Below are 19,897 nucleotides of genomic sequence, written 5' to 3' on the forward strand. Positions count from 1 at the left end.
AGTCTCCAGCCCGTATATTTAAAGGAGGAATGTTTGCATATAACCAACATAGCCACTCTGTAGAGTTTAGATTATGTCTACAGTTCTTATAGTGCCTACTACCATGCACATGCTATGTAAATAGTTGCTATGCTACATCGTTTAGGGATAAAGAAAATAAGAAAAGAATTATACACATTCAGTACAGACACAGTTAAAAAAACAACTAGTTGGAGTGAGTGGAGATCTGGAGAGACACTTCAGTGTGTAAGCGCACTTATTGCACAAGCATGAGAACCTGAGTTAACATCTAAGCATCCAGATATAGACCTGGGTATAGCTAGTACATGCCTGTAATCTCAATTCTGGGACAGAGGGAGGGGACAGGATGCTTGCTGGATGCAGGATTTTAGTGAGTCCCCTTGTCTCAAAGCAATAAGGCAGGGAATGACAAAACAGGACACTGGACATCCTCCTCTGGCCTCCGCACAGACATACACAGGTGCACATACATATACACACATATGTGTGCATATAACACATCACATACATTAACGTGTGCATGCATGTATATACATACACATATTTTCAGTTGAAGTCTGTTAAATCTGGGACTACAGAACAGAGGACTGTAATTGACTAATTTCTGTGGTCTCTCCTCATAAAAAAATTTACATTTCAAGCCAGAATGGCAGAAAAAAACCACTTAGCACCTAGAGGGATTCGTGCTGAAGTGGCTGTATTCTACAGAAGACAGAAAAGGGGCTGAGAAGAGTTGTAGGAGACACAGATATTTGCTGAGCAACCACTACTGAGTATAGGGTAATGTTGTCCCGAACATGTAGTTTCAAAGATCTACCTGTTCAGCTCTGGTGATGTGGCTTGGAAACCTTATCTCCCCATGAAGCAAACAGAAGCCCAGATAAGCTCCTGTATGTCACCAAGTCTGTCCCATGACTAGATCCTTATATCACTTTTCAGGAGACTTGAGTTTGAACTTTGAGACATTGCTTGAAAACTGTTTGCACATCTGGGTTGTTGCAGATGATTTTTTAATAGTTTACTTGACAAAAGAGGAAGATCGTCCTCATGAGAGGAAAGGATTAGGGGCTCATCAGGAGCTAAACCAAAGCTCCTTTTTATTCACAGCCATTGGCAACAGGCTTCGGATTTAGGCTTGGCCAAACCATGTCACCATCTACACTGCGACTGATAGGAAAATTTCTAGCACACTTTTATCTTAATTACTTTGTTACTTTTGCTATCACTATGACCAAAATACCTGAGAGAAACAATTTAAAAGAAGGAAATATTTCTTTTGCTCCTGGCGTCAGAGCACTCAGTCCGTGGTCACGTGGCCCACGAACTTGGACATCTGGTGGTGAGAATGTGTGGAGGATTAAGATTCTTTCCTTAATGGCAGACAGGAGACCCAGTCAGTGAAACAGGAAGAAGCATGACCTACCCTACAATGAACTACTTCCTCCTGCCAGGCCCACTTTCAAAGTAATGGAACCAGCTGGAGTCCAGACACTCGGATGTTATCTGGCTGTGACATCTGTCACCCTGTAATCATCAAAGCTGATTTGATTGATAAGGTTGTCTAGACAGGTGTCCTATTTTTCTTTCTCTACTCTCTGCGTCTCTCCCAAAGCTGTATGCTTGGTCAAAGAGAATAACCTCCATTAGAGGAAGAGCAGTCTTCAGTCAAGAATATAGGGGTGACTGTACTCCCCCTGCCAGCATCCCCTAACAAGCTCTCAGTATCCCAGTACACAGCACATTAGGCCCTGGGAAACATTTCCTATTCAAACCTTAACAAGTCCACAGTGGTCCATAGTGTGACCTGATTTCTAGAGTCCAGAAGCCCAGCTAAGAGTAGAAGCAAGGAGCCTCCATGAACAGAGACTCTTGAAACAACTTCAGCTGCTTCTAAAATGTAGGTACCCTTTCCAGTCACACCTCTAGACAAGTAGACAAATAGCCCCCATCCCCATGCAGATTCTGCTTTCTGTTTCTTCAGGCTCCAGGTGGTTCCTTTGTGTAAACAAGACAGGATGACTTTCAAACAGCTTGAATTTGCAAAGAAAGCCTCAGGATGTGGTACCAGTGCAGAATTCAGGGCTGAGGATAGAGATTGTCTCAGTGGGTAAAATGCTTCACCATGCAAGCCTGAGGACCTGGGTTCAGATCCCAGTACTTACAGGAAAGTAGCACACATGTCTGTAGTCCTGGCACTCCCACTTTGAGACAGGATTAGGAGGCAAGAGTACCCTGAAGCTCAAAAGCCAGCTAACCTGGTATATGCAGCAGTGAACATCAAAGAGGCCTTGTCTCAAACAAAGGTGAAAGTCACACACACACACACACACACACACACACACACACACAGAGAGAGAGAGAGAGAGAAAGAGAGAGAGAGAGAGAGAGAGAGAGAGAGAGAGAGAGAGAGAGAGAATATTACAAATCTGTAGATTTTTACTAAGCAGATGGGGCCTCCAGATCTGAGGCCTGACAAGCTGCATTTATTCTAAATTTCAAGGAAATCCTTATACTGTTGGTCTATGGGCCATACTGAATACCAAGGGCCTGTGTGAAATGCTTCTCCAAATGCGGTACAGAGTATGTTATGTTTACTGAGGGGAGGTAGAGGCAGGGGAAGTGCTTCCTGAAATGCAAACTCCTGAGCTTCACTTTGGACCCATTTGGTCAGAATCTCAGTCAGCCAGGGAGCTTTAATAAGTACCCACTAGCCTCATCTTCTCTCCTCCAAGATTCCAGCTCAGGCTTTGGGTGTAGGCCATGACCTGGGCACCTTATTATCATTAGTCTTCCCAGAAGGAGGCTCCACTTTGCAGTTCTCAGAGTTGAGAATCATGGGTCCAAGCAGTGTTTCCCAAACTTGTTTGAACACTGAAAGCACTTGGCAAATGCCAAAGACTCTTGGTGCCTGTGTGGGATCTCACTGTCTAGGTGTGGCCTGGTTTCTGGAATGGTCATAGGTTTCCAGTTGCCAAGCTTTGGAAATTCTGGTGAGGGTGACCACATTTGAACATGTTAAAAGGCTTGGGACCTGTGCCCTGCAAGGAAAGTCAAAATCCACCTTTCCCATAGTGGGAAGGGAGAACTTGCCACAAGTATCTCACTTGTAACCCTGCTTGAGCTTAGAAGTATGACTAAATCTTCCAACATGTGTCTCACATGCTGGCTAGAGGAGGACACAGCTAACAGAAAGACAAAGCCAAAGGAAGTTTGCTCTCATGTTTCCACAGAGATTTAGCCTGCCTGGCTTGTAAAACATGGCAGCAGGTTGGTAGACATTACCAATATGCTAGATTAAAACAGGGAGTGTCTGATTGTGATAGCAATCAACATGGGATATGACCTGATTCCTTCTGATGGCTGATGGAGGTAACAGTCAATAGAGGTTACTTGTAGGAGAGTTCTTTGCTTACAGGAGAAAATAAAGCCATAGTTTTAGAGTGGTGATGCATGGCTCTAATCGTAGTGTTTGGACTAAGACAGGAGGACTGTGCTTGAGGCTATCTTGGGATAGATAGTGAGTTCTAGGCTAGCCTAGACTACATAAAATAAAGACAAAATATGAGACAATATGAACTATAGTGTATATCTGTTTCTGACTGCTTAGTGGACCTGTGTTATGCTTCTGGACTAAGACTTTCAAATATGAATTAATATTTTTACTGGGAGGTCTGGAGAGATGGCTCAGTGGTTAGGAGCACATGCTTGTTCTTCTGGAGAAGCCAAGTTCAGTTTTCAGCAGCAAGTTGAATGGTTCACTACTTCTGTGACTCCAGCTCCAGGGGATCTGAACCTCTCTGAGGTTGTCTGAGTGTATGTGTAATTTTAAAAAATTAAAAAGTACTTGAGGCTGTGTGGGATCAGCCTGTGTCATAAAGCCTGGGCTGGTTTCCTCAACTCCAAATTTCAGTAGGGCATATACAGTCGTTCTCAAACCACAAAGTGGCATGCTGTAGCTAGCTCCTGGGCTACAGAAGGGACTTTCCTACAATAGGAGAGGATTAAGCTACTCAGTCAGAGAAGCAGCGTGAGAGCCATGGGAAGGAAACCAAAATTCCCATTCCTCATAAGTCACTGTTACCTTTACTTCTGTGATCTGACCTCGTGGCTGTCCTGGCACCTTTGCAATAAGACTCCTTTTCACTCAAGAAAGTGTGTTTTGGATCGCTGTGTATCTGTCTGTCTCTGTCTCTGTCTCTGTGTCTGTGTCTGTGTCTGTCTCTCTCTCTCTCTCTCTCTCTCTCTCTCTCTCTCTCTCTCTCTCTCTCTCTCTGTGTGTGTGTGTGTGTGCACTCACTGTGTATGCACATGTAAAGGCCAGAAGTTAGTTAGTTTGTTTATTGATTGATTGATTGATTGACTGTCTTCTTCTTTAACACAAGCCATTGAACTTGGAGCTCATGGTTTGTCTAGACTGGCTGGCCAGCGAGCCTTTAGGTTCTCCTAGGCTTCCTTCCCTTGGTGCTGAGGTTACAGGCAAACCCTAGTGGCTCCAGGCTGCTGGAGATCAAATGCAGATCCTTGTCATGTACAGGAAGCACTCTGAGCTGTGGAGCCACCCCATCCCCAACCTGGTGTTTTGAATCTTAACTGTCCTCTAGGTTCATGTGTTAAAAACTTGTTTCCCAATGTGTTTGTCTTCGGTAGGGGTGAGGTTAGGATTGGGGGTTGGTAATAGTTGGCAGGGGTGGGGTTATAAGAAATTGGGCCTTGAATGAGGTCTTTATGTCATAATGGTAGGGTTCTGGCCCTCTGCTTTCTTTTGCTTCCAGGAGAAAGATAAGAAATTTTGTTTTACCATATAGGCCCAAAGCAATATGACCAACTCATCACAGACTAGACTATAAGCCCAAAGAAGTCTTTTTTTTTTTTCTTTATAACTTAGTTGCATCAGACATGCTGTTACAGTGAAAGAAAGCTGACTATCACAGAGGCTTTTTGCCACTTGAAGGTCAAAGACAATTAATTAATACAGGACCATTATTGTAGTATGTTTCAGCACATTTGTAAAGAGAATGCCAATTGGTTGTCTGGGCAACCAGAGAGAGCTGACACCTGAAGCGTACAGCTGGGTCACCCCAGTGCAAACAAGTGGACATGGGATAAGTGGCTGGAAGCAGAGGAGAAATGTGAGACGTGAGAAAGGAGAAAACCAACTCAGTCGACAACCATCCAACCTGAGTGGGCACCAATACTGGTTCTCTAGCTGTGGATTGCAGTACTGCACACCAGAAACCTTTAACAAGTTTTGTCTACATGGGTTGTCATGTGCTGGTGTTTGGGGAGTTGTAGGGTAATAATTACAGATTCTTATCATGTATTTTACAATGTACAAAGGTTTTAGAGTTGTTTTTGCCATTTTTCTAGATGAGGAATTGCTTAGGAAGACAAAACCCCATATGAATCTCACCTTAAAGACCCTGGAGTCCCAGTTTAGATGCAGAGTTTAAATGCAGTCCCGTGTTTCTTCAAGAAGTCAACAGTAATGTTGTGGAGACATCAACAACCTAACCCACAAGGGAGACCTTCCTAGAAAACAGTCTCCTATTCTGATAATGGAAGCCAATAAGAAAAAGAAGGTCTCCACTCTGGAGTAACAGAGCGTATTAGCCAATGGTAGTGACCATCGCTGTAAAAGAAGTCTCTAAGCCAGTATTTGCCTCAAGTCCTCAGGTCAACTGACACATTCAGGGTTGATGGGAAGGACAAGAAGACCAGGATTTCAGTCCCTCACTCAGTATCATCATGGAAGCCTGTACAGCCCCAGGCAAACTCCTCACCCAGCCTGAACCTCGGTTTCCTCATCTGTAAAGTGAAAGCAGAGCTCTTCTCCGAAGACTCTTGCAACCCTGTAATTCTGTGCTATTTGCTAGAGTGCTCATGGCAAGTGTGCAGTGCTTTACAGCTCACTGTAATTACAGGCCTCCGCAGAGAAAGCCAAGGCTCCTCCATCAGCTCAGCCTCCCATTCCTGTTCAGTCACGCCACACCACAGTGTTTTTATATTTATTAAATTTATGGTATTGCCCCCTCTGCAGGGAGGAAGGGAAGGAATGTCAGATAATGCGTTCAGGTGAGGAAGGCCAGCAAGCTGTGGATAATGAGTGTGAGAGGTAACTTTACAATACGCTCCTTTAGGCAGACTCAGAACACAGCCACAAAACTGGGCAACTGGCTTTCTCTTTTTTGTCTTGAACAGAAAGTAAGGTACAAGCAGGCTGATGTGATTTGACCCAAGTTTCCCTGCAACAGAGTCAAGACAAAGACCACAGTTTCCTGGCTTGGGATCCAGTATTCCTCCCAATCTGAGACTGTGTCCCTTGGAGTTGTGTCTCATACACTCTCACTTGTGACATACTTTCAGATATGGAGAAGAGACACCGGCAAGTGTCATTCTTGTTGACTGCTATTGAGGGACAGAGTCCATTCCCAGTGTTCTGTCTCACTTTTGGAATATTTATAGAGAAAAAAAAATCTGTGCATCTACAGAGTCTTCATCTCCAGAGCTGAAGTAAAAAGAGAACTCAGTTGAATTTAGATAACCCTGTCATTATTTTAAATTGCATCTGGCTGAAGAGAAGTGGGATTTTAGGGTGTCGTCATGAGCTCTAGTCTTTCATTACGTGCTTCCTCGTAGTGCTTGCTGACGCTTTTATCTGAGTGCACATGCAATTTTGCTGTATGTGACTCATCTTAAACTTTACTACCGTGCTCATGGTAATAACGCTGGTTGACAGCACTTTAAGTACCTGGCCCTCATGACACAAGGTCATTAATTTTATATTGCATCTTTTAATACAAAAGCTTTAAAGATCAAATCAAAGAGAAGATGAATTTGGGAGGCACAGGAACTAGATGCAAACAGTATCAGGTAAGTTGAAATGCAGATGTAGGAAAGGAGACAGGTGAGGACCAAGGTCATTAACCACTTGAAGGGATACTGAGTCAGCTCACCTAGGTAGTTCTTTCTAGAAGTGTTGAAATGTTGAATGGCCATTCAACCTTTACATGGGGGCTCTATAACATAAGATGTGCAGTACCTGTGGCTTATAACATCAGTTTTTCCCCATGTAATTTTCCAGAAAAGACTTTAATCTTAACTTACAGATAGCTTCAAATGAGCCAGTAAAAAGTAAAAAGTAAGGTTGTAAAACAGAAGTGTTCAAAGTCCAATGCAGAGAGACTTGGGGTTCTTGTCACCTTGGGCACTGGTAGTGGTGTGCTATGGATGAGGACTGACTGAAGTTGTGAGCAAAGGGAGGCAGGGGAAGAGTTCTGCAGAGATGATGGGTTGACCACAATGCTTTCTAAGAAGCAAGGGTTAAAAAGAGATTTTACTCCTGACAGTTAGAAGAATCTTAATTAGAAGTGACGTGGGGGTTCTTCTTTCCATATACAGCCCCATCTTTCTGGCCTCTCCCTTCTTGAAGCCATCCCTGTCTCTCCCCTGTGTACTGTAGTTTTGTGAATAACTATCTTTGTTTGTTTTGTTTGCTTGTTTGTTTTTGTTTTCTAACTCTCTTTAGCTTTTTTTTTCTCTCTTCCCAGGAGAGAAATCATCCCTATCCATAGTGTTAAATGTAAGGCAGGTACAACAGAGTATGTTTTCTCAGTGAGAGATGTTTGTATGTAAGGGGAGATTCTGATGTAAAGGTCTTGTTCCCCAATTGGTTCTTGAGTCATCAGTAAAGAAGGTCGGAGGCCAATTGCTGTATGGAAGGTACTGGTGGGACTTCCAGGTCCCAGGAGGAAAAAGGGGACGGGAGGAGAGAGGCCTTTTCTGCCATGCTTTGGAACAAGAAGAACACAATAACCATGTGGGGTCTCAGGGAGAAATGTGGCTGTGGCCTCTGCTACAGGAGGGTGGCCAAGGATGTTTGACAGGGGATAGGTGGGACTAGTCACTAAGTTTAGGGCAGGTGGAGATACGGAGATAATAAATTAGTAAGGACACCTTTTCCAGGTGGGAGATAGTAACACCCAGCAATTGTGCTAAGAACACAATTATAAAAGAATTAACTGTGTGTATGTATCCTTTATCCATGGATTCAAGGGTCTCAGGTGGGAGCTGGTAGGACAGCCAATCCAGGACAAAGGCGGGTAAAGCAAAAGAAAAGATGAGAGGAGTTGATAGCACAGTCTGATCCCAGGCAAAGCCAGTGTTGGTTTTAAAACTACACGCAACGTTTGTATTTCTGTTCAATGGCTGGAGACAGTGGGGAAAAGTTTAGTTCCTGCCCACATCGTGTTTCCAGGAGCCCTTAAATAATCTCCCCTGAGGTAATGTCCCTCTACCCTGCTTAAGCTGCTGTGCCTGTCCCCTCAAGTAGAGATCACGTGCTCTTTGGGGACAAAGTCTTGGCAGGTATTGCTATGGTTTGATCCTGAATGTTCCTCCCAAGCTTAGGTGCTGAAGGTTTGGTCGTTAGCTGCTGTGCTACTGAGAGATGGAATCTTTAGGAGGTGAGTATCTGGGGTGAAAAGGTGGCTCATTAGGGGTATAGTCTGGAGGAAGATATGGAAAGCCTGACCCGCCATCTTCCTCTCTCCCCGCTCCCCAGTCAACAATATTCTGATTCTTTTTCTCCCAAGACATACTGTGTTGTCAGAGGCCAGAGTCAGCAGGGCATGCAACCATGGGTGGAAATACCTGAGACCAGGAGCCGAAATATAGTGTAACCACATAACTGTTTGTGTTGCATTCTGTACACATCCCATCTTTCCTACCTCACTTTTAGATTTTTCTCTGGGAGGGCTTGAATTTCTCTGAGCTTCTTCCTCCATCACGCTAGCATATGACCTCCTTTCCTCCCTGACTACCTTGCCCTAGATGCATGCTTCTATCTGGACCCCATGGTCTAGACAGTGTTGCAGAAACTGAGCTGGAAGCCAGAGTTAATTAATGGTCAGACAGCCCTAGCCTGGTCACCAGAGCAGTGTAATGAGCCTTAGTTGGTTGATGGAGTGTTGTAAGACTTTGGTCAAGTCTGAGTATACTATCCCCTGTTAATGGATTCCAGTACAGAATTCTTAATTTGTGAACTAGATATTGCTGATCTCCTCGTTTTACTGTGGGGATGGTGGGGTAGTTGTGGGGTGTCCTCCCTGCGCCCCTCTCGTTCCTCCCACAAAGTTGCTCTTGGAAATCCCTGTGATCATGAGAGGCTAGGCCCGGCTCTAAACCTCACACACAGCCTCCACTCAGTCCTTCTGTGTCTGAGTCATGGTCCTCCTTCACACAGGTGTGTCTCAATTGCCACCTCCTTGTCTTTATCTCCACCTGCTGCCCTACAGTTTCAGTTCCTTGCAGTATCAGCACACTATCACCTGAGCCCTCAGCATCTCTAAGATCTTGTCAGTTGTCTTCCTTTTTCATCACCAGGCCTTCATTTATATCTCTTGTTTCTTCTAGGGTAGCAAGGAAAGGTGAAATTATCCCAGACTAGGCATGTCCCTGCTTAACACTCCCGTGTAGGCATCTAATCACGCTTTCCCTTGTGCTACTCTTAAAGTCTCCCAAAGACATAAGCTACTCTGTATCCTCCCGGCCACTGCCCAGGCTTGGCTCCTGTCATTTGTAGTAGGAGTCTTGACATGAAAATTCCAGTCTGGTGCTCTCTTTGAGCTGCAGTGAAGACCCTGAGCTAGTGTGAAGCTGGGATCTCTGCTGGAAGCTGAGCAGGTTGTTCTTAGGACTTAGTGACGGTCAGTGTTGACTATCAACTTTACAAGGGTCAGAATCACCTAGGATATGAGCCTTCTGGCCTTCTTGTGAGAGGGGAGATTAGCTTGATTAGGTTGACTGAGATGGGAAGACCCATCCTAGAAGACACAAGGACCATTTCATGAGCTTAAACCAAGTCTAAAAGAGTTGAGCAGAAGCATTCGTCGTCCCCTGTTTTCTGACTGATTTAATGTGATCATCAACTTCATCCTTCTGCCTCTACCCCTCCCGCACCAAGATGGACTGTGAAGCAAAATAAACCTGTCCTTTATTAAGATGCTTCCTAGGGATATTTGATCATAGATAATAGGAAAAAGAATTAGGGCAGTCTTCCATTGTCCAGTAACTCTGACCTTGCTGTGTTCCAAGAACACAGGGTTTGGTTGAAAACATCCTTCTGAAAGTCCGCTGAAGGACATACAAAGTCATTTTACCCACAGATAAGCCATGTGTGTTTCTCTGCTGGTAGGATCATTCTTCCACATGGAGAGAGTGATGTCAGCTGGCTGTTCTAGTGAGCAATGACTCCCATGGGCAAGCCACCACCACTCAGCACTCTCAGAAGGCAATCTGAATGTTCCTCATTGTGTGCCACAATTTCCTTACACTGTAAGAGAAACTAACACAGAGGACTGATTGTTCTGTCTCCCATGGGTAGTGTCCTTGTTATGACATAGAAGTTATTTTCTTTTCTGTGGCTCTGAAGGACTCTCTAATTGGGTAGCCCCGATTACCCCTGGCTAAGCCATTTCTATGTTTCTATATTGATATCTCTTTCAACTACTTGCATATTGAACCCAGAGAGAAGACATTTAAACCAAGGAAGAGTACAAGATAATGGAGCTCTTATAACTACCTACCAGTGTTTAACAGGCACTGACCCTTGTGCATGGGAGTTCTCTTTCATTGATAATCTTTTTATCTGCACATAACAGGTGGAATGTGTGTTGTGGCCTTCTGTCTGCACTGGACATGTGCTAGACTGCCATGTGGCTTCGGGGCATCACTTTGAATGGTTCTGGAACTTACAGATGTGCTAGCACATGTAAACAGCAGCTCAAAAGAATCACAGAGGCTTAATGTCTGTCTTCCTTTCTTGAGAAAAAAGTATAAAACAGAAAACTATAGAAGGGATGATGTAACATAGCCATCTGAAAATGCTAGGTTTCAAATTTTAAGTTTTCAAATTTGTATTCTCCTGCAGTATTTTTAAGTCAACAAAACACTGGAGATAAAACTAAAATTTTCTTAAGACTATTTTTTAAAAGTTTTATTTATTTTTATCTGTATTTTAAGGTGTGTGTGTGTGTGTGCAGTCCATACCCATAACTACTGAGCCATCTCGCCAGCCCCTAAAATCCTCTCTAGCTCCCAGTCCTAGGGATGAGTTCATCCTGAATACTCACTAAGACCACATCCTTACAGGATGATGAATGTCCATGCACTATGTTCATGGTGTGAGCACTAGCATCGATATTCATTGCACTTAGATAATTTCAAAAAAAGTTTGATGCAAGTACCTGTAATTACATTTGTCTTCCAGAAATCAAAACACTTATCTGCAGTATCCTCAGGAAGCCAATATAAGGAGGACACACAGTTGCCTTCAGACTCTCTACTGAACGTGGGTTGATCATCGATACCTTGTCTTCATTTAACTTCACCAGTTTCTCCTCCTTATAGTCTGCCTTCTTTCACTCAACGTTTTCTGACCATTGTTTCCCTAGCATTTATTTGTTACAATGAACTTAACTGGGCTACCACCATGTTTTCAGCGTCTCTTTTCTCACAATGTCTACATAGAGCTCACTCTTTCACCAGAAGTGTACTTTCTTCTCCTGGAGGTGCCTCCTGCTGCTTCTTCCAGAAAACATTGAAGCAAGTCTGTTTCATATGTCCATGCGTCTCTAAAAATGTTTCTATTTTGTCTTCATTCTTGCTAGTTTGGATTTATAACTCAAACTTCATACTTATCTTACTTCAGCTCTCTTAAGATAATGTTGCCATGTGAACACACAAACACATGTTCCCACACATGAGCCTACACACATTCTAACATGCATACACATATGCATGTATAATACGTACACCCAAAAGATAGTCAAGCTGGGAGCAGTGTTGTACAATTTTAGTCTCAGCTAGTCAGGTGATTGTAACAAGTGAATTGCATGAGCCCAGGAGTTAGATGGGGGCTCTGGGGAGATGGCTCAGTAGGTAAAACACTTGATCCACAAGTATGAAGACCTGAGTTCAAATCCCCAGACATAGGTAAGGCCAGGCACATGTCTAAATTTAGTGCTATTGTGGCAAGGCAAAGGTTGGGAGAGGAAAATCCATGGAAGCTGGCAGGCCAGACAGTTTGACCTATGCAGTGCTGAAGACAGGAGAGACCCGGCCTCAAACAAGGCAAACAGGGAAGATCTGCAGTAGAGATTTTCTCTGACCTTTGACCTTTGTGTATGCACCTTGATACACACACACACACACACACACACACACACACACACACACACAAAGAAAAAGGATATGTCAGTTAATAATACGTAGAAAAGTAGAATTAGGCCAGGTATAGTGGTATACACCTTTAGTCTCCGCACTTAGGAGGTAGAGGCAGGTGTATCTGTTAGCATTGCTTCTAGACTTCACCTCACGGTTATTTGGCAACAGCCAGCTTTGCCTGACTCAGTATAAAAGGGGGCTATTTGTTCCCTCCTCTCTCTCTTGCTCTCTTTCTCTCTTACCTTCTTTTCCCTCTGTCTCTTCTCTCCCCATTCCCCTCCTCATTCTCTTTTTACTTGTTCATGGCTGGCATCTCCTCCTCTTCTCCTCCTCCTTTCCCTCTTCCCCTTCTCTCTCTCTCTCTCTCTGTCTGTCTCTGTCTCTCTCTCCTCTCTTCTCAACTCCCCTCCCCATGCCCTAAATAAACTGTTTCATATCCTGTCTGTCATGTGATGTGGCTGGTACCTCAGGGGGAAGGGATGCCTCAGCATGGGCCCTCAGAGGCAGCCCCTTCCTCACATCATACCTTGCCTCTAACAAACATATCCTGGCTCCCTTTTCTTTTTTATATAACACAACAGGATCTCTGTGAGTTCAAGGCCAGTCTAGTCTCCAGAGTGAGTTCCAGGACAGCCAGGGCTACTTAGAGATACCTTATCTCAAAACAAGAACAACAACAACAACACCCAACCAGGATATAGAATTTTTTAAATAAAAAGTTTAATTTTTATTATTAATAGTGTGTGTGCGTGTGTATGTGTGTGTGTGTGTGTGTGTGTGTGTGTGTGTGTGTACTGCATGAACATATGGATGTCAGAGGACTTCTGGGAATCAGTTCTCACCTTTCACCATGGATCCAGGGGATCAAACTTTGGGTGTCAAACACTTGAGGTAAGTAGTTTTCAGAGAGCCATCTCACCATCCACAGAACTTAGTTTTCTTTTGGCGTTCATAGCAAGGCATAGTGGCATATGCTTTTAATCCTAGCACTGGGGAGGCAGAGGGGGAGAGGCGGAGAGGCGGAGAGGCGGAGAGGCGGAGAGGCGGAGAGGCGGAGAGGCAGAGAGGCAGAGGCAAGTGAGGTTTGGGGTCAACCTGGTCTACATAGAGAGTTTCAGCCAAGCTACATAGAGAAATCCTGTCAGTAAAAAAACAAAACGTTGCTCATGAGAAGTCTGCTACTGATGTGTTTTAAAATGAGAAATGGAATGTTTTTCCCTGTAAGCTATTGGTTATTTCTGTCCATTCTCAGTGTCTCCAGTTTCGTGTGTGTTTTAAGTTTACTAGTCCCTAGTGGGCCCTTTTGTATGTTATCATGAGATGCAGTACTCTTCTTAAATAGAATTACTTGTTTTGTTTTAATTTGGATTTACTTATTTCAATTTACATAATTTTTGGAAATAGTTCATTAAACTCTCATTTTGATTTCTATGTGTTTTAAGACACTAGTCAAATTAATTTTCATGTTTTCAATTATTTATTAAGTTCTAAAATATTTCTATTTCTTGTTTTCTTGGTTTTGAGTGTAAATTATTTTTCTTTCTTTTTTGTGATGTTGTTATTTTTCTAAGCGATCTATACATTTAGCCCAGGGATAATTTCTGTACATTAAGAGTGGTTTAGAGAAACTTCAGGTGTCATCACCTTAGAGTTTCTAATGTTTTGGGCTTATGGTAAATTTTATTCTTTTCTGAATTATTACATATATTATTGTCACAATGATGACTTTTTCCAAACTAAATTCTAAGTTTCATGGTCTGACAAAATGAGTATTCTTTTTTATTTTTTTAATAAATTGTCAATTTTAAAGTAAAATGTCTTATAGAAGTAAGACAAACAAATCACATCCAATAATTTGCTGAAAACCAGACAATCCATGAACCATAGTGACCTCACCACAGTGCAAAATGGAAAGTCTCGGGAAAGTAGAGTAAGTGCTTTATGAATCGATTTCAACTACTCAAGAAGTAGACAAAGCCCTGCAGAGCCCATCCTGACTTTTTGATCTCCAGACCTGGGCACAGGAATTCATATGCAGAAGTTAATACATTCCTACGTTTTCCATAAAAACCTCAGAAGCAAACTGCTATTCTGCAGAGCACAGTCGAATCTAGTAAAAGGTGCCAAACGTTTGGAATGCTACACATTGATAGTGGTCTTATGTGTGAAAAAACTCTCACCATACACAGAGAAGAGCTCACCACATCCCGAACTCCAAGCTACAAGCACTGGGAAATTCCTGTGACAAAATAAAGTTGGTGAACTGCTCACTCCTTCTTATCTCCAGATCATTTTTACTTGGTCCGTGGGCTAGAAGACAGTACCACAGTTAACAAAAGTCATCTTACAAACTGGAAGGAGATAGTCTAGTCTTCCCTTCGTTACTTCTGGTATGTATGTATTTTAGAAGTTTGGGTGGTGAACTCAAGAAACTCTATTATACTTAAGAGCAAACATCCTTTATAAATCTTCCTATGTCTTCTTGGCTATTAATTAAGGGGCTAATGATGCCAGGAAGTTTCTTAGCTTAACTTGTGTAGCTGCTCTCCAGAGAGGTTGGGGGAGGACATCCTGGTCAGCTTCCCTTCATAGATGTCAAGATGTTAGTGCTTACCATAGAATGGAGGGTTTGTCTTCATCCTTCTTTTTCGAAAACTTACGAAATTACTCATTTGTGGCTTGTGTCTGTGTACTGAGGAAAATCACAATAAGACCTATGTGTACCTATAAAAAGACAAATTTCTGAAATTGCAAACAAACAAGCAGTATTACTCTCTATGAGTCTGGGAGAGCAAGCTCTCTCAAAATTAAAATTAGTTATGGTTTAGTGTAGTTACACATGTAATGTGTATTAAAGCCCCATCTAACGATGCAATGGAGTTATAATTGGCCTCTGCTCTCCACAGAGAGGGCATGAAAGGACTCTGAATGTCTCCTCCAGAGCCTCCAGGAGAAACCCCTGGCTGCTGTAAAACTTTGTTGATGTTGCATCGGGACATTTGTGTGTGAGAAGGAGAGAAATCTGCCGGGATATTTGGAAAAAAAGAAAAAAATGCAATCAGAAGTCTAACATTAATGAGGGTAATACTAAAATTGTATTTACTATATATCCTGGCAATGTGTTGATGGATAGTATATTATGTTAAAGGAATTAACACTAAGACTAAACTAATGGCCTGGCAGAATGGGGAAGGTGCTTCCTACCGAGTTCAGGAACTGAGTTCCATCTTTAAGATCAACATAGTCAAAAAGAGAACTGGCATTTATAAGTTGGCACCCTAGCACTTGCTCACCCACACACACTCATAGACAGTAAACAAGTTAATTTAAAAATTAGGGCTCTCTTATCTTAAAAAAATTATTATTCTTGTAACAAGTATCCCCTCCCTCCTCCAGGCTCCAGAAGCCATCAGATTTTGCAATTATATCTGTCAACAAGAAAAAGTTTAGGTCTAACCTAAAGAAAAATAAACTTTCATTATAGTCAATAGTCACTGGAGAAATCTCCAAGGTTGACTTCCCACTATAGTTTGTGACCTCACTGTACCAACCTAGTCCCCTCTGTGGAGAGCTACATGGTGGCTGCTTTCTTTCCAGTATCCTGTCCAGAAATATCTAGGATAAATACCCAAGAACAGGCTGGTTTTGTGAGATTGTATTGGTGGTTATTCTCATCAGTGTAACACATTGAGGAGCAGAAACTTGTCACTTTTCAAAGGGTGGAGTTCACCCTGCCAGAGGAGGCTTGTGACACTGAGAACAGCTTCTGTGTCTTGTCTTGATGGATAGAGAAGCAGAGTACTTGAATGGCTAGAAGAAGCAGTCGGGGTCACACCCAGAAACCCCCTCTGCCACCTAGGACACACACTCCAAAGGTTCTGGAATCTCCTGAGACAGTGTCACTGACTAGGGACCAAGTGTTCAAACACATGAGCCAGTGGGGGCATTTCACATTCAAACCACAACAGGATTCTGGTAAATTCTTTTTCAATCTTCATTGTACATGTAAGTTAGTAGAATTGGTGCCTTGATATTTATTCAGAAGCCTCCCCGTTTTTCCTCTCTGCTGAAGAGTGCAGACTGGTCTCAAACTCACGAGATCTTCCTACCTCTATCTTCTAAGTGCATGGATGATGGATGTGTGATGTCACAGCTGGCTCAGTCACAAGCCTTCGAGAGTATGGAAGTACATTGTATATGTATACTTTATACATGTATAATGTAATTATAGTATATAAATAATATATACAGTATGTATAAACATATACAAAACAATGTATGTATATGTTTTAACCATACTAGCAATAGGTTTTTAATAATGTTTTACTCAGCGAAGAAAGCTTGAAATATCCAAAAGAGAAATAAATTCTAAGATGGATACCAGAGGTCAGAGAGATTCCCTGAAATCTACAACCAGAAGAAAAGATATCAGAATAGCTTTTCTGAGGGAGATGACAGTGGTCATGCAGCCCCAGCATCTGCAATTAAGTCAAATTGAAGGCATTCCACAAGAGAAGGCACATGGAAGATGAGAGCTTCCTGTAGGAGACAGTTACAAAGGATACAGTGTTACATCACGTGTCCTTGCCGACTCCCTGCTGTAAGCTCTGGACATGGTTTCCATCTTTTTTTATCTAAATGGATTAGCTTTCACTCCACTGCCATATCAGCTTCGAACTCTTTAGTTACTCGTTTTTAATTTAAAAATCAATGGGCTAGTACACATGGCTCCTATTCAATGGTGAAGCTCGAGTGAACCGTCCTCCCCAGCACAATGACCAGTACCTCGAGTTCCAGCCCATACCTTCTCTTCCAGTTCCTCTGTGCCCTACTACCTACACTGCAATACCTTCGTTTGTTAACTGTGGACCAGCAAAGGACTGCAAGAGCCCATAAGCTCACGCTCATGTGTTCTGATGGTAGGCGAAGGGGCTGGATGGAGACTGGAAAAGTGTCTGATGAACAGTTGAAGACAGGCTCCTCTCCATTCATCTCCTTAGAATACGCTTTGGGAGAAAAGAAGAATTAGAAAAACCGATGGTATCACCTCCCATTATAACCTGTGTACAGGTTTTGTCTCATTATGGATCGTGCATTTCTGAACTAGGTTTCAGCAGTTGTGAGTCCCAGATAGGATTGACATACGGTGCTTTAGCTTCTGGCTCACACTGCTCCCACGGATGCTGTTGTATTCCAGGCCATGTGCATTGATTTAGAATGGCCACTGTAGCAGAGTACCACACAGGTACATTAACGCGTGCAAAGTAACTTCCTTGTATAAGTTCAAATTTTGTTCCCTTGCCTGAAGTACAAGTTCATTTTTAGTTGGCCAAAATCTAAGGCACGGGAGGAAGCTTGCGTCCTGCAGAGGTTCCAGGGGAGAATCTGTACATTGTCATTTCCAGCACTGTCATTTCTTAGTTTGGGGTCACATCACTATCATCCCTGTTTCTGACCCTTTCCGTCTGAAATCTCTTTCTGCCCCCTCCTTAGGACATTCACGAATACATCAAATAATACCCCAGAAGAGTCTCTCCTTTTTATTATCTTCCTCCCACCTGCAAAGTGTTTCCACACAAGACATCCCAAAGTTTCAGAGATTACAATAAACTTGCTGGTGTATCTTGATCCTCTCTGTGGCATTGGCTGATGGCTTGGTACTTGGTTTCAGAGAAATGGTCCGTTTGTGATCTCTCTGCTGAGTAGTGATTTCAAACTGCTGAATGGTAGTGGTGGCCTTTAGGTCTGCTGGGGGCCTGCAGCAATGTTGACTAATGTTGACTATGAAGGCTCAGGTTTGGGGTGAAGAATTCCTAGCTAGGAGGCAGGACTTAGTTCTGTTTGAGGGATTTACATTATAGGATGCTTCTGCTTGTCCAGGACATGAACTGCCTATGGTGCTAAGACATATGCAAAAGACCCGTGGCTGACATGGGGAAGGAAGTAAGTCAGCCTACTGTCACTGACACAATATGTCCACGACAAACAATTTAAAGAGGAAAGATGTCTTTGGCAACAGTTTCAGCCTATGGTCACAGGTCCTGCTCTCACAGAGTCTGGTGAGGCAGCACTTCATGGCAGAGCAAACTGCTCACTTCATAATGGCTGGGAAGCAAGAGACAGTGGGAGGCCAGGATCCCAGTGTCCCCTGCAAATGGCCTTGTGTCCCACTCAGTCCTGCCTGCTAACGCTTCCACTACTTTCTCACGATGCTGGATGCTGAGACCAACCCTTTTTAGATTTGCCTTTGGAGGACACCAGATACAACCCCTAACAGTCTGGCAGAGATAAATGAGAAGTACACAAAGGGGGATGATAATGGCAAGAGGTAGGGCTGGAGAGATGGTGCAGGGCTTAAGAACACTTGCTGCTACACATGACTATGGAGCTCACATCCCAGAACTCATGTCAGGTGGCTCGCAACCATCTGTATCTAGCTTCAGGGGCTCTGATGCCCTCTTATTTCTCTTACAGCCTTTGTGGTTACCTGAGTGAACACACACACACACACACACACACACACACACACACACACGTATGCACGCATGCACGCACGCACTCACAGATCTAGAAAAAGCCACCAACACTCTCACTCTCATCAGAGAAATAGCATGTATGAGTGTGTGGCATATATATATATATATATATATATATATATATATATATATATATATGTGTGTGTGTGTGTGTGTGTGTGTGTGTGTGTGTGTGTGTATGTATATATATACATATATGTGTGTATACATATATATGTGAATGTATATATACATATATGTATATATCAGCATATACTTATATGCACATATAAATGTAGCAAGTAATGGAGCTTGAGGTTGGGCTCTAGAGACTGTATATTTTTAATAAATCATCTATAACACACTTAGGGCCTAGGACCCTCCACTCGAGAGCAGCTTGAGGGCCCTTCCCATGGTATTCAGCATGGTATTCAGTGACTCCCCAACTTTACATGGTACAAAGGTGACATACATTCAGTAGGTGCCATATTTCAAATTTGCATTTAGATCTTTTCTTGGGTGAGCTCATGATCTTATGCTGTTTGCAGCTATCAGATTTCCCAACTGCTTATCTGGTTATCTCCCTTAACAAGGGCAAAGGCACACTCAGTGATGGCCAGCGTGTAACACAGTGGCTAAGAAACTCTCTAGGTACACTGAGGGTTGAATGGATAAGCAGATGGGAGAAAGAGAATTCTGGGATGCTGAGAGGCAGTGATAGTCATGAAGAAACTGGGGCAGTGTGATGAACTTGACTGCAGGACAGTGTAGGAGAAAGGAAATGAGATGGTTGTGCTGTCACAGAGCTGGCAGTGTCCCCTGCTTGTTCCTGGCAGATGTAAAGGAGGTGGCACGCAGGTCTGACTGAGAAGGAGAGCAGGGTGCAACCCCAGCCCCAGGTATCCCACTGTATGAGCTCCATTGACGGCTTAGATGTTCTGTGTTGAGGTTTTCTTGCTTGTAAAACAAAGATCCATCCAAGACAAGTCATGTGAATACAGCAAGCACCTTGCCTGGAATGTAGCTGATGCTGTGATTAAAGTAATTGCAGATGATCCCTGGCTTACGATGATTCTACTTAATGGTTTTTCAACCTCACAGCCTTGGGAAGGCCATATGAACTCAGTAGGAAGAGTATT

This window comes from Arvicanthis niloticus, chromosome 8 (genome assembly GCF_011762505.2).
Source record: "Arvicanthis niloticus isolate mArvNil1 chromosome 8, mArvNil1.pat.X, whole genome shotgun sequence".
NCBI classification, from domain to species: Eukaryota; Metazoa; Chordata; class Mammalia; order Rodentia; family Muridae; genus Arvicanthis; species Arvicanthis niloticus.